General features: G+C 38.7%; 1 protein-coding gene across 2 annotated transcripts in view; it reads left to right on the top strand.

Moving 5' to 3' along the window:
- Positions 1-9,725: 9,725 nt before the first annotated feature.
- The window catches only part of gli1 (GLI family zinc finger 1), a 37,032-nt gene continuing 36,317 nt past the window's right edge, over positions 9,726-10,440 (top strand). For both annotated transcript variants that reach the window (XM_057030537.1, XM_057030540.1), the window contains exon 1: positions 9,726-10,411. The gene's annotated coding sequence lies outside the window, so the exon portion shown is untranslated. The remainder of the gene's footprint in view (positions 10,412-10,440) is intronic.

The raw sequence follows: 10,440 nt of genomic DNA, 5'->3' as shown, positions 1-10,440 counted from the left end.
AAATCTGACAGGCCATCGGCAAATGCTACCTTCCATAATAATTCAATTCAATTTTAAGTCAATAAACTTGAGCTGCATGCAATAACAAAACAAGCCAAAAGCTATATTTATGAAAACCTAAAAATAAGATTGTTTCAATACAAAAGCAGCAAGTTTCTATACATCAGTATAGATTGTGACAACTACCGTAGTTATGTTGTTGCTTTCAATAGACTTTGTCCAAACCAGCTTAGCAAGTCATTTCAACAGCTCCAGAGTTTATAAAAGGACACTGGCAGTGGGACCACTCACTGACAGCAACACAGAAAGCAAACAATAAAGAAACTCAGAGAATAATTATTGACATCATATAAAAAGAAGAGAAAAGAAGAAGAAAGGGAAGCTACCCTACGAGGATGGGAAGGTAAGTTTTATGCTAGCTAACAAGAGAGTCTAAGCCCAAACATTGTGGCGGCTTTAGTTCGTCCACAGAGAAAACAATATCTTCCATGTGTGTTAGGATAGAAAGGTACGAATAAAGAGTTGACATGTGATTTCGATCTGTTACCACCACGATTGAATCTGGAAGAACTCTTAGCCGGTCTGTAAATCTAGAATGCACGGACACTCTTCTACAGAAGCCGTTTCTCTGGCCTTTTCACACTAGACATTGGTTATTACCTACCGCTGCTTCCAATACAAACCCAACAAAAACGGTAACTGTTTTTCTGAGTTTGATCTTAACATATGCATATTTTACTGTTGTCAGCTTTGACTCACTCCAGGTATCCAGCACCCCCTTCAGGAGGGAAGATAAACTGTCAGAAAAGGCCTGAATAGCAAAAGATTTTAGATTTTTTTTTGTTATAAGTATATGGTTATTAAACAATCTTTTTTTATATATATACTCTTGACCACAGAATCGCATCAGAACCAACAATTCTGATTTGGATATGGATATTTGGTTGTTAGTCAAGTCTAATTATTGACTGTTACCGTATAAGATTCTCAGCAATAGGTTTAGTAGCCAGTGTTAGCATGAAGCCCTGAAAGCAATACTTGAACAGGAAAAATGTTTGGTGAACCTTGCTCTTTGTATGCTCATTATCAACTATGTGACCGTAGGATCTGAATAAATAATAAAGTAATAGAAATTTACAATGCAAATGCATTTTTCCACGTGAACCTTTTCTCTCTCAGGATGCTCTGCAAACAGAACAGGCTCGAAGTAAAGCTCTGCACTCGGGATGGGATTGGAGCACACAGTTTAAGCATCAGGTGAGTGCAGCTTGACATCACAGAGCCAAAACACAAAATGAAAAGCAAATAGGTGACCTACTGTGGGAAAAATAAAAGCCTACTGACTGACTGATACACTGACACACTGACCCATAGACCCACTCTCTGCTTGTGCCACTAAAACCCTAATCCATCACTCCAGTCACAATCCCACAAATCCTAGGAAGGTTTAAGGTGACACACTGGGACTCGTCCCCTCCACTGTGTCACGACTGCTCTCACACTCTCACCTGTCCCTCACCACTCCTCAGGGCAAGTGGACACTATTGCTAGTTATCTGGAATAAGTCATCATGATTGTATTAATAGAAACATTAGTCATGAGGTGTCATATGGATGTGTAATTATGATGTCAGCAGTAGGTACATAAAGTCCACCTGATTTGCAGACATTTCTTCATACTCAACCTGGCCTTGGTCAGCTGAAATCTTTTGTGGACAGATCAAATCATTTAATTAAAAACTAGGCTGGCCCAGTTAACGCAATGTGCCTAGAATGTCCTGTACCCAAATAAAACGTTTTACATGCAACTGACCTCTGAGTTACTTCCACGCATATAGTCTCAGAATTTATTTATAAAGATTAGAACGGGATGTTCTGGATTTACAAAGTTATTTCTGTGGCATCATATCCAAATACCCTGGACCCTGTGATTTTCAGGAGGCTAGCATTGCTGAAAGGTCTCAAAGTGTGCTTGTTTAAAATGTCCCTTCTCTTGCTGTGGGATAAAAAAGTGGCAGGACTTTTATTGTTGTCTCTGCTCCAGTGTACGTGGTAATAGAGATAACATTTAAATCCGCAGGGTGATCCCATTACAACAGACCTAGTTACTGTTTATACCTCACTGCATTACATCAGAAGTCTTCAGTGACAGAACAACATCCGTCATTCACAATGTGACCTCAGGCCGAGCTTTAACACTTGACACTGTGTCCACCTTCAAAGGGGGCATTTCACTTCAATGAAGAGTTCTTTGACCTTGTCCAATACACTCTAAAACCGTTGGTGTTTTAAGTTACAAAAGAATAGAAAATGTAAAATGTCTATGTCCAATTAGAGTATTGTCTGGAACACAGATCAAAACTATATTTCAAATTATTTGTAAATGTTACTCTTTTGAAAAAGCTCTTAGAATATATCTTGTTTCAATTTCAGCATAAAGGGTCACAGTTACTGTCTGTTTTTTTTTTCAGACGTTCATTTTTGGCACCATAACTATAACTTTCTGCCACTTGGTGGCGATGTGTCCGTAATAGGCTTGAGGTTCACTACGTAGCTTTACTACAAAAAGAAATCCCATTAAAATGAACCCTAACTCGGGGATGTCGTGACACTCTATCATCCCGTTTGCACCCAAAAATTTGTCAAATCCAATACTGGAAGTTTCTGGAACAATGGGCAGAAAAATTTAAGATAAGTAAATTCAGGACCAATCAGTGTCTGTATTTTTATCGCATTTGTAAGTACCATATTGAAAGAAGTGCATGTCAAAGAACAGATGAGCAGCTTAGCCTAACCAAATGATACCATCTTCGTGTTGTATTCAGTCACTGTGGCCTACACAGTCAATGGTGCAAGCCATAACAGTGAAGTTACAATGGGGAACACTGAGTTTGTAACAATTTGACACTTGTAACAATTTGAAAAGCTGAACAACCCACGGGTGCTTGGAAATGCTCCCAAAATTAGCATTCACGTCAATTCAGCACACATCCCTCTGATTTTTAAGAAAAAAATCTGACCGTTGGGAAATAAGATGAAAAAGTTGCATCCCCAATGTAAATGGAATTGTCGCAGTGTTCCTTCTTTCTGCTCCTCGTGTTTCCATTGACGCCTTTACTGTAAAAACTTGCTTCAGAAAGTGTTTGTAACTCATTGGCTTGTTTCCAAATGTTTTAGGAGGAAAAATGGGGAGCATGCCAAACCAGAATATGCTCTTTAAGCAAAGGGGAAAAGTTTGTAGTTATAGTTAGGAATCCTGTGTCTATCCAAGCCTGTGCATGTTGCTAAACCTGTTTTATAAAAACCCTGTTGTTAGGAGGGAAGGAACATTTTGTAACTATGAACTTTGTCAGGAGTTATGGACAGTAATAGTGCAATGTCCTATTCAATTGACATACGCTTCAATCAAAAGGAAGGATTTCTGTATGTGCAAGCAGATATTGGTATTATTGCCTTCAATTAAAAGATTAAAAACACCTCTCCCCCGCTTTTTTTTTTAATATTCTTGGAAACCTGACTAATCTCAGCCTAGGGCATGTCAGAGTCGGTGCCTGAGAGTCTGGTTCAAACACATCAAAATATGCTCATTTGAAATTCCTAACACGAATATCAAAATGAATTGGATTGCTTTCAATCCACAAACAGTCTTATGCTGGTTTGACTATCACTTATGAGCTGAAAGATTTTACCTTGACGACAGAATTGTAAACAGTCCCAATAAGGACCGTTGCCAGGACGCAGATCAGCAATTTCTAGAATGAAATGTTAAAATCTACTGGGCTTAAATTCAAAAGCTACCAAACTTGAGAAGTGTCCCTTGTGTCTTTGTCATCAACCTTTCAGTGTAGCTGAGGTACATTTGTGTCTTTTGCATCTGAAGATCATTTCTGTTAGTGTTGGTAACAGGATCTTTGTTGGATACACACACCTGTTTGTGAGCAAGACTTCATGAAGTATCTGTGATATTATTTGCTCATGCACTTCCTTGGGTTCCATGGTTCTGGTCATTGGAGCCTTGGCAAAGCACCTTCCTTGTCGAATGTTTGGCACTGTTCAAGAAAAATAAAACATGCCTTGTCACCAATCGTATCTTTTAAGTCTTATCCTACTGAGTGACAGACAGAACTGGGTAATGTTTGCTGCTTAACAAGCCGGTTCATGTTGCGGCCTATGCTGCCAATCATGTGTTGCCATTGTGTCACGGTCTAAAACAGTCAAAAGAAATGACTGAACTGCAATATTTTTTCACATGTGCCAAATGAGAGCGACATCAAGCTGATGGGACTGTGTTCTCCAAACGCGCCTGTCATTTTGGTTTTCCCTTGTAGCAAGTTGCATGCTGTGAACCTGACTCTTGCGTGCAATTACGCATCATCAACTTTCTTACAATTATTTCAAGTATTGACAAGAATCCCGCTTCGGCTTCATCCAAACTTTGTTAAACTTTACTTGAACATTGTTACAGAACATCTTTGGACCCAGTGGAAGAATTGTGCTATCCAAGGATGTCATGTCTACTACCAGACATGGACATCCTGATTAAATATTTGGAAGCCATCACAAATGTGACTTTCAGATTCAGTCATACCCAGAGGTCCTAACCAAACACGCGCTTTCATGGCAACATTCTAACTTTCAAATGAACAAGGACGTAATTGGATGCTTTTGAGCAAGGATATACTTTCGGGTGGTTGATGAAGATTCCGACTTTTACTTGTTTTTGGGCAACCTCACAAAGAATCTAAAGGGTTATGGATATGATTCCCACTGTAAGGTATACAAAACCCTCCACAAACATAAGGAAGCTTTAGTAAGCAAGTTGCGTACATTCAGCTTTATACGAACATCCCTACCAAATACCCGGATACACGCTTACCAGAGTTTTTGGTTGTGGATACCTCTATCAAATAGTTGGAATCTTTATTGGGCAAGTTTGCTGCTTTCAGCTCTATATGGACATCCTTAACAATAATTTGGGGTGGGGGGATCACATATGATGCGTTTAGCTACTCGCAGAACTACTTACCAAATATTTGCACGCTATGGTATGATTATCCACCTTAAACTATAGCCAGACATTCTTACTTAAGGTATTGTGCAACTTTCAGCTATGCATAGGGACACAGTCATTCTAACTCTTGGAGACAAAACATTTTGAACCCAGTAATGGACAGGATTCCTACTTCAAATCTTTTGATTCCTAGTTGGGTTTAGGGTTACCGGTAGGGTTATGGTTCATTCGGTTGCAAGGAGGTTTCTTGTGCCTATAGCTGAAGTATTTGCTGTAGTAAAATGTGACCTTTACCAATGTGAACATCTGGAGAAACATGCAAACTCCTAAAAAGAAGCCATGGCCTCCTCAGAGCCACCATGCCTCCAGTTAATGCTGTCACTTTTTCTTTTTTAAAGAAACCGATAGTCTCTGTGGCCACAGGTGGGCAGTAGAGTGGAGCAGTAGGTGAAAAATCAACATACGATAATTACGCCCCAGTGCAAATGAAGCGATAAATGTATTCACAAATGGGATTCGCAAATTTACAAATTGTTGACAAATCCTGGAACATCTCTGACAAATATTCTGGGTTGTCAATCATTCTGAAAAATCCTGAAACATTTACATTGCAACTTGCATTAGGAACTGTTCATGCCGATAGCAGATAGATAGAAGATAGCATATATTATAAATAAAAATAATTTTTAAAAATAATAAAATTATATTATATATTATAAAGAGGACAGGGCAAATAATTTTCCACTGCTTCATACTAATTAATTTATTGGAAATTACATCCTGAAATGATTGACTTCTAGTCTGAGGTTACTATAACGATCTCCTCATGAATTTGTGGATGTTAATATCTTCGTGTGTAATATATTTAAATCGCCTTTAGAGGGATATAAAGGCCTTCAAAGGGTCAGTGGAATTTAATTTTAAATATAACTTAGGCATGACTATGAGCACTTCTACTTAAAATGATATGTACTTTCTTTCAACCCTGGGTGTACCCATGATGCAGCAGGAGCTTCCATCAAAACAGCTCAGGGAATTACTGTCACTTGTACTTGGGACTTACAAAACACAATTTCCTGTTCCTGTTGTGACCTAATTCTGTCAACAATCCATCCAATCAGATGATTATATGTCCTCTTCTACTGGAAGGCCTGCTCTCCCAAGTTCTTTAAAACAAATTAATGAATTGGCAAAGTCCATAGTGTCCTTAGTGATTTCTACTAATATATACTGATAAATAATTTCATAAAAGTCAGTTTACTGGCAGGATGAGGTACCTTTTATTAGCTTTTGTAATTTTTTTAAGCAAAAAAAGTTTTATTTTAGCAGGTTTTGACACATGGAGAATTAATCATTTCATATTCAGTTAATCTTATGATGGATTTTAATGACACCTTTAAAACAAAATGTGGTTCAATTAGATCAACACTGCATACATCCTGAGGAAATATACAAACACACAAAAAAATACAATACGATACTTAACTATTAAGTAAATACATACTCAAGGAGGTGTGCAATGTATGGTCTTCATTTCTGGTCAACACAGCAGCTTCTGCAAAGAAAATAATAAATAAAGACAGAAAATAATAACATCAGTGTACAAACATCAGTGCAATATTGAGAGGAAAATGTGGAAAAGCATATCCTATTTGACAAATACTGTATATATAGCACTCTCAACATCTGAACAGTCACATTCATCATAGACATTGAGGCTATTCAGACAAAAAAAAAAAAAACCCAACAGACTAGATATTATACCCCCATCTGTCTTCTTGTGTGGACTGTAGAGCCCTTTAGTGTGTCCAGGTGATTCTTGGTGATTTGCTGTGTGATGATATCAAGCTTGCATTGTGCTGCCCTCTGGTGGCTGTGACCAAACTAAACACACTGCTCGTTTTTCCTGGAACCCTCGAGAAAACATTTCTCTGCATTAAGATCTTAAACAAAAACCATTTTAAATAAGCACACACACACGCACACACGGAAAAATCAGCATGCAATATATCTGCACTACATTCTGGAATTTCAGCTATTCACAAATGATATGAACGCACTGTCTGGATCTAATCCAGGATATTCAAACTATTACCCACTGATAACACAAAACAAAATGTCTGTCAGGGAAAACTTTTCATATCATTGGTCTAATTACACAATCTGAATTCATAAAATTGATTAATCTGACCAGAAATCAATTGGAATGTCTTTGCACTAGTAAATTTACAATATTTTATTTTTTTAGAAAAAGCATACCGCCTGATAGAAGTATTCCAATTTGCATAATTATTTGAATAATTAAAGTATAAAAGGAAATAAAAAAATTATGCCTGACCTTTGCATATCTTTTTATATTATATTATATAATTCTGACACATTTTTACTTGTGACTCTACACCAAAAATCTACATTAAATCAATTATATGCATATGTTAAAATAAGACCAACAGATTAATACAGTTTGCTGTGCACTGTGCACATGTATTAGTTGCAAAAGCTGCAAAACATATATTTTTAACATGTTTATGACCAACAATTAAAAAGCAGTAATAATCTAAAATACTCCATCATTAGCTTCATCTGTAGTATTGCATTAAGTGCATTGCAATAAATATAGAAATTACAGATAGAAAACTATGGAACTTTTACCTGTCTTCTCTCCCTCTTGTGTGGCATCCAGTCTCACTGCTCGTATTGGCTCTCTATGCTGTGCAGGGCGTCTACCGGCACCCTTTTATGCGGTACCTGCAGCCCAGCTGAGACCCTGGGCCAATGAGGAGAAAATGTGCAAACTACCATCTGCAGTGGAAAAACAAATCCTGTAAAAGATTGTGTGGATTTTGCTGCATGAAGGAATGGTGTCCAGCTGCTCTGAGCCTCAGTGACAGATGCTTTCTTTCCCTGCTTGGCAAACGCTTGGTGCACATTCGCTTGTGTCCTCCAGTGCCTTTAAATAATCTAAACCCGGATATTCCTTCACTCATCTCATCTACTTTAAGGGTGAAAAAACTTTCTAATACTCTTGTCTCTATACACAACTGAAGGTGTTGCTTTATCAGTAATCTGACATTACAAGTCTATTATCAGAGATTGTTATGAGACAAAATGAAATTTATACTTTGGAAAGACAAGCAATAACCATTTCCTCTAAATGACTATGATTAAAGAACATTTTTTCTGATGACATGCAGATTAAGTAAAAATAAAAGTGTCTGAAATAAAGTGCCATATGCAGCCACCATGATCACTTCAGCTTTTACTCTGCTCTACCTGCAATAACTCTTAACTCGCACTAATCTCTGTAGCACTGTAAGCCCTCTATGAGCTTTGGATAGAGAGACATCTGTAACTTTTATTCCTGGGCCAATTAGTTTTCTTCTCCAAGCCTCATTAAGGAATTTGGTCTTTCTCTTTATCAAGATGCAGCAGAGAAATCCACAAAACAGTAACATGTGACTATTAAAGCAGATGCATACATTTGTCTATTGAGCTTATGTGCTCAGTGTGTTTGGCAGGAGGAAGCAACACTTATGGATAACAACAGTTAACAATTAGTTTTATTTCTATTACCACAGTGAATGCTTCAGTCCTATTCAAACAAATCCATCCATCTTTGACTTGTTGCATTTGAATAGCTTTGAAATAATTGTACTCATTTTCATATGGATTTATTTGGCTTTGCGCTTCAAACTTTCATTTTCAACACTATCCCAGACAGATTAAATCGTCAGTGTAAACGTGTAAATTACATACATGTGTTTTCTAATGAGATAAGGTAGACGAATATCTACACAAACCAGTCGTGAATGATCCTCTCAGAATGAGGCTTGATGCCATACTGATAATCCCCTTCCATTGATAAGATCACGTGAAGCCTGTGTTGGATTCCCTAAGTCAGATGGAACATATGGCTCCAGCATCTGTGGGCTCATCCCACATTTCTATCCTCGGCCAGTGGCTATCTTTGGACTAAAACCGCGACTTTCATTGACAAAATCTGTTTTAGCCATCGACCGTATGTTCTCAATGGGCTCCCGCTCCCTCGGTTCAGGTCACCAACTGTTCCGAATCAGCTTTCATTGTTGCTTCATGCCTGTGGATTTGTTACTGTCTGATACAGAAACAAATGCTGTCAGTAACAATATTTCCACCAACCAGCTGCATTTGGTGCATCGTGTGCGCACACACACACCCACACCCACACACACACACACACACACACACACACAATAACAATAGGTTGGCTGCTGTAAAGCAAGTGTTGTGAAAATTGTGCACATGTGAAGAAATCTATATTTTTGATGGTGGAATGGACTCCTGACAAAATCACTCCAAAAGAGCTTAACAGAACTAAACAGAACTTTTTATATCCGCCCTGCTTTTGAAGAAAGATATTTAAAATTCAACTCCATGTAACAAACACATATAAGTGTTAATGTTTTCTCTAGAAAATGCTAATGAAATAGAAAATGTAAATTCAAAACATTTCCTTGTCTGTGTGTGTGCGTGTGTGTGTGTGTGTGTGTGTGTGTGTGTGTGTGTGTGTGTGTGTGTGTGTGCGTGCGTGTGTGTGTGTGTGTGTGTGCCACAGCGGTTCTGCTCCAGGCCTTGAACTCCAGTCCGGGTTTTGGGGTTGATTTTTGATGGCAGGGCGCAACAATCTGCAGCATCCACACACGTATCCAGCCACACACGCTGTCCGGAGAGTGCTATGAAGTTACACCAATAAAGTAAACACTCACGCTTATAGATAGATTATCCCAATTACTGGATAAGAGGGGACTTTATATAGAGTCAGCCGTGCCCGTACGAGTAGTTTGAAATACCTTCATATAAAGATGTCTTTATATAACTTAATTACGGTGCTGTAATTGCGTTTGAATTCACGGACACGGGGAAAACGTTTAAGAACCGTGCGTGTGTACACCAGGGTGAGCGGATAGTGTGTCGCGCATGTTAACTTTGGGGAGAAAACTGAAGCAGCAAGATCCTTTTTTAAGAAAAACAAAAAGTGAACTTCCTGTTTCGGGGTGGTCCACACAGACTGGAGGAGAAAGGGAGGGAGAAAAAAGAAGGGGGTGCGCATTCCCACATTGGCTGTGCAGCCAGCTCCGGAGAGCTTTGCGGGACTCCACGGCCGAACATGGGGTTCACTTTTGTCACCGTTTGCGTAAAGTGACTCTAAAGAATAGAAGTCTATGGAGGAAGGAGCTTCTAAAGCGGGATAAAGTGTCGCCGTGTGCGTAAAGTTATCTCCATCCGTGTGCGTCCGCCGGTGTGAAAGAGGGGAGGCTTTTACTGGAAACTCAGACTTCCACACTCCTTGGACACGCTTGGCTCTTTCGGGGACTCTAAGACACAGAAAGCTTCATGCTGAATACTCCTTCATCGACCTGGGGTGAGTAATCCGGATGATTCGTCCTCTCT

The sequence above is a fragment of the Takifugu flavidus genome, chromosome 4, assembly GCF_003711565.1.
Source record: "Takifugu flavidus isolate HTHZ2018 chromosome 4, ASM371156v2, whole genome shotgun sequence".
In the NCBI taxonomy this organism is placed as follows: domain Eukaryota; kingdom Metazoa; phylum Chordata; class Actinopteri; order Tetraodontiformes; family Tetraodontidae; genus Takifugu; species Takifugu flavidus.
Note: the sequence above shows the minus strand (reverse complement) of the source record. Positions and strands in the feature narration are given on the sequence as shown.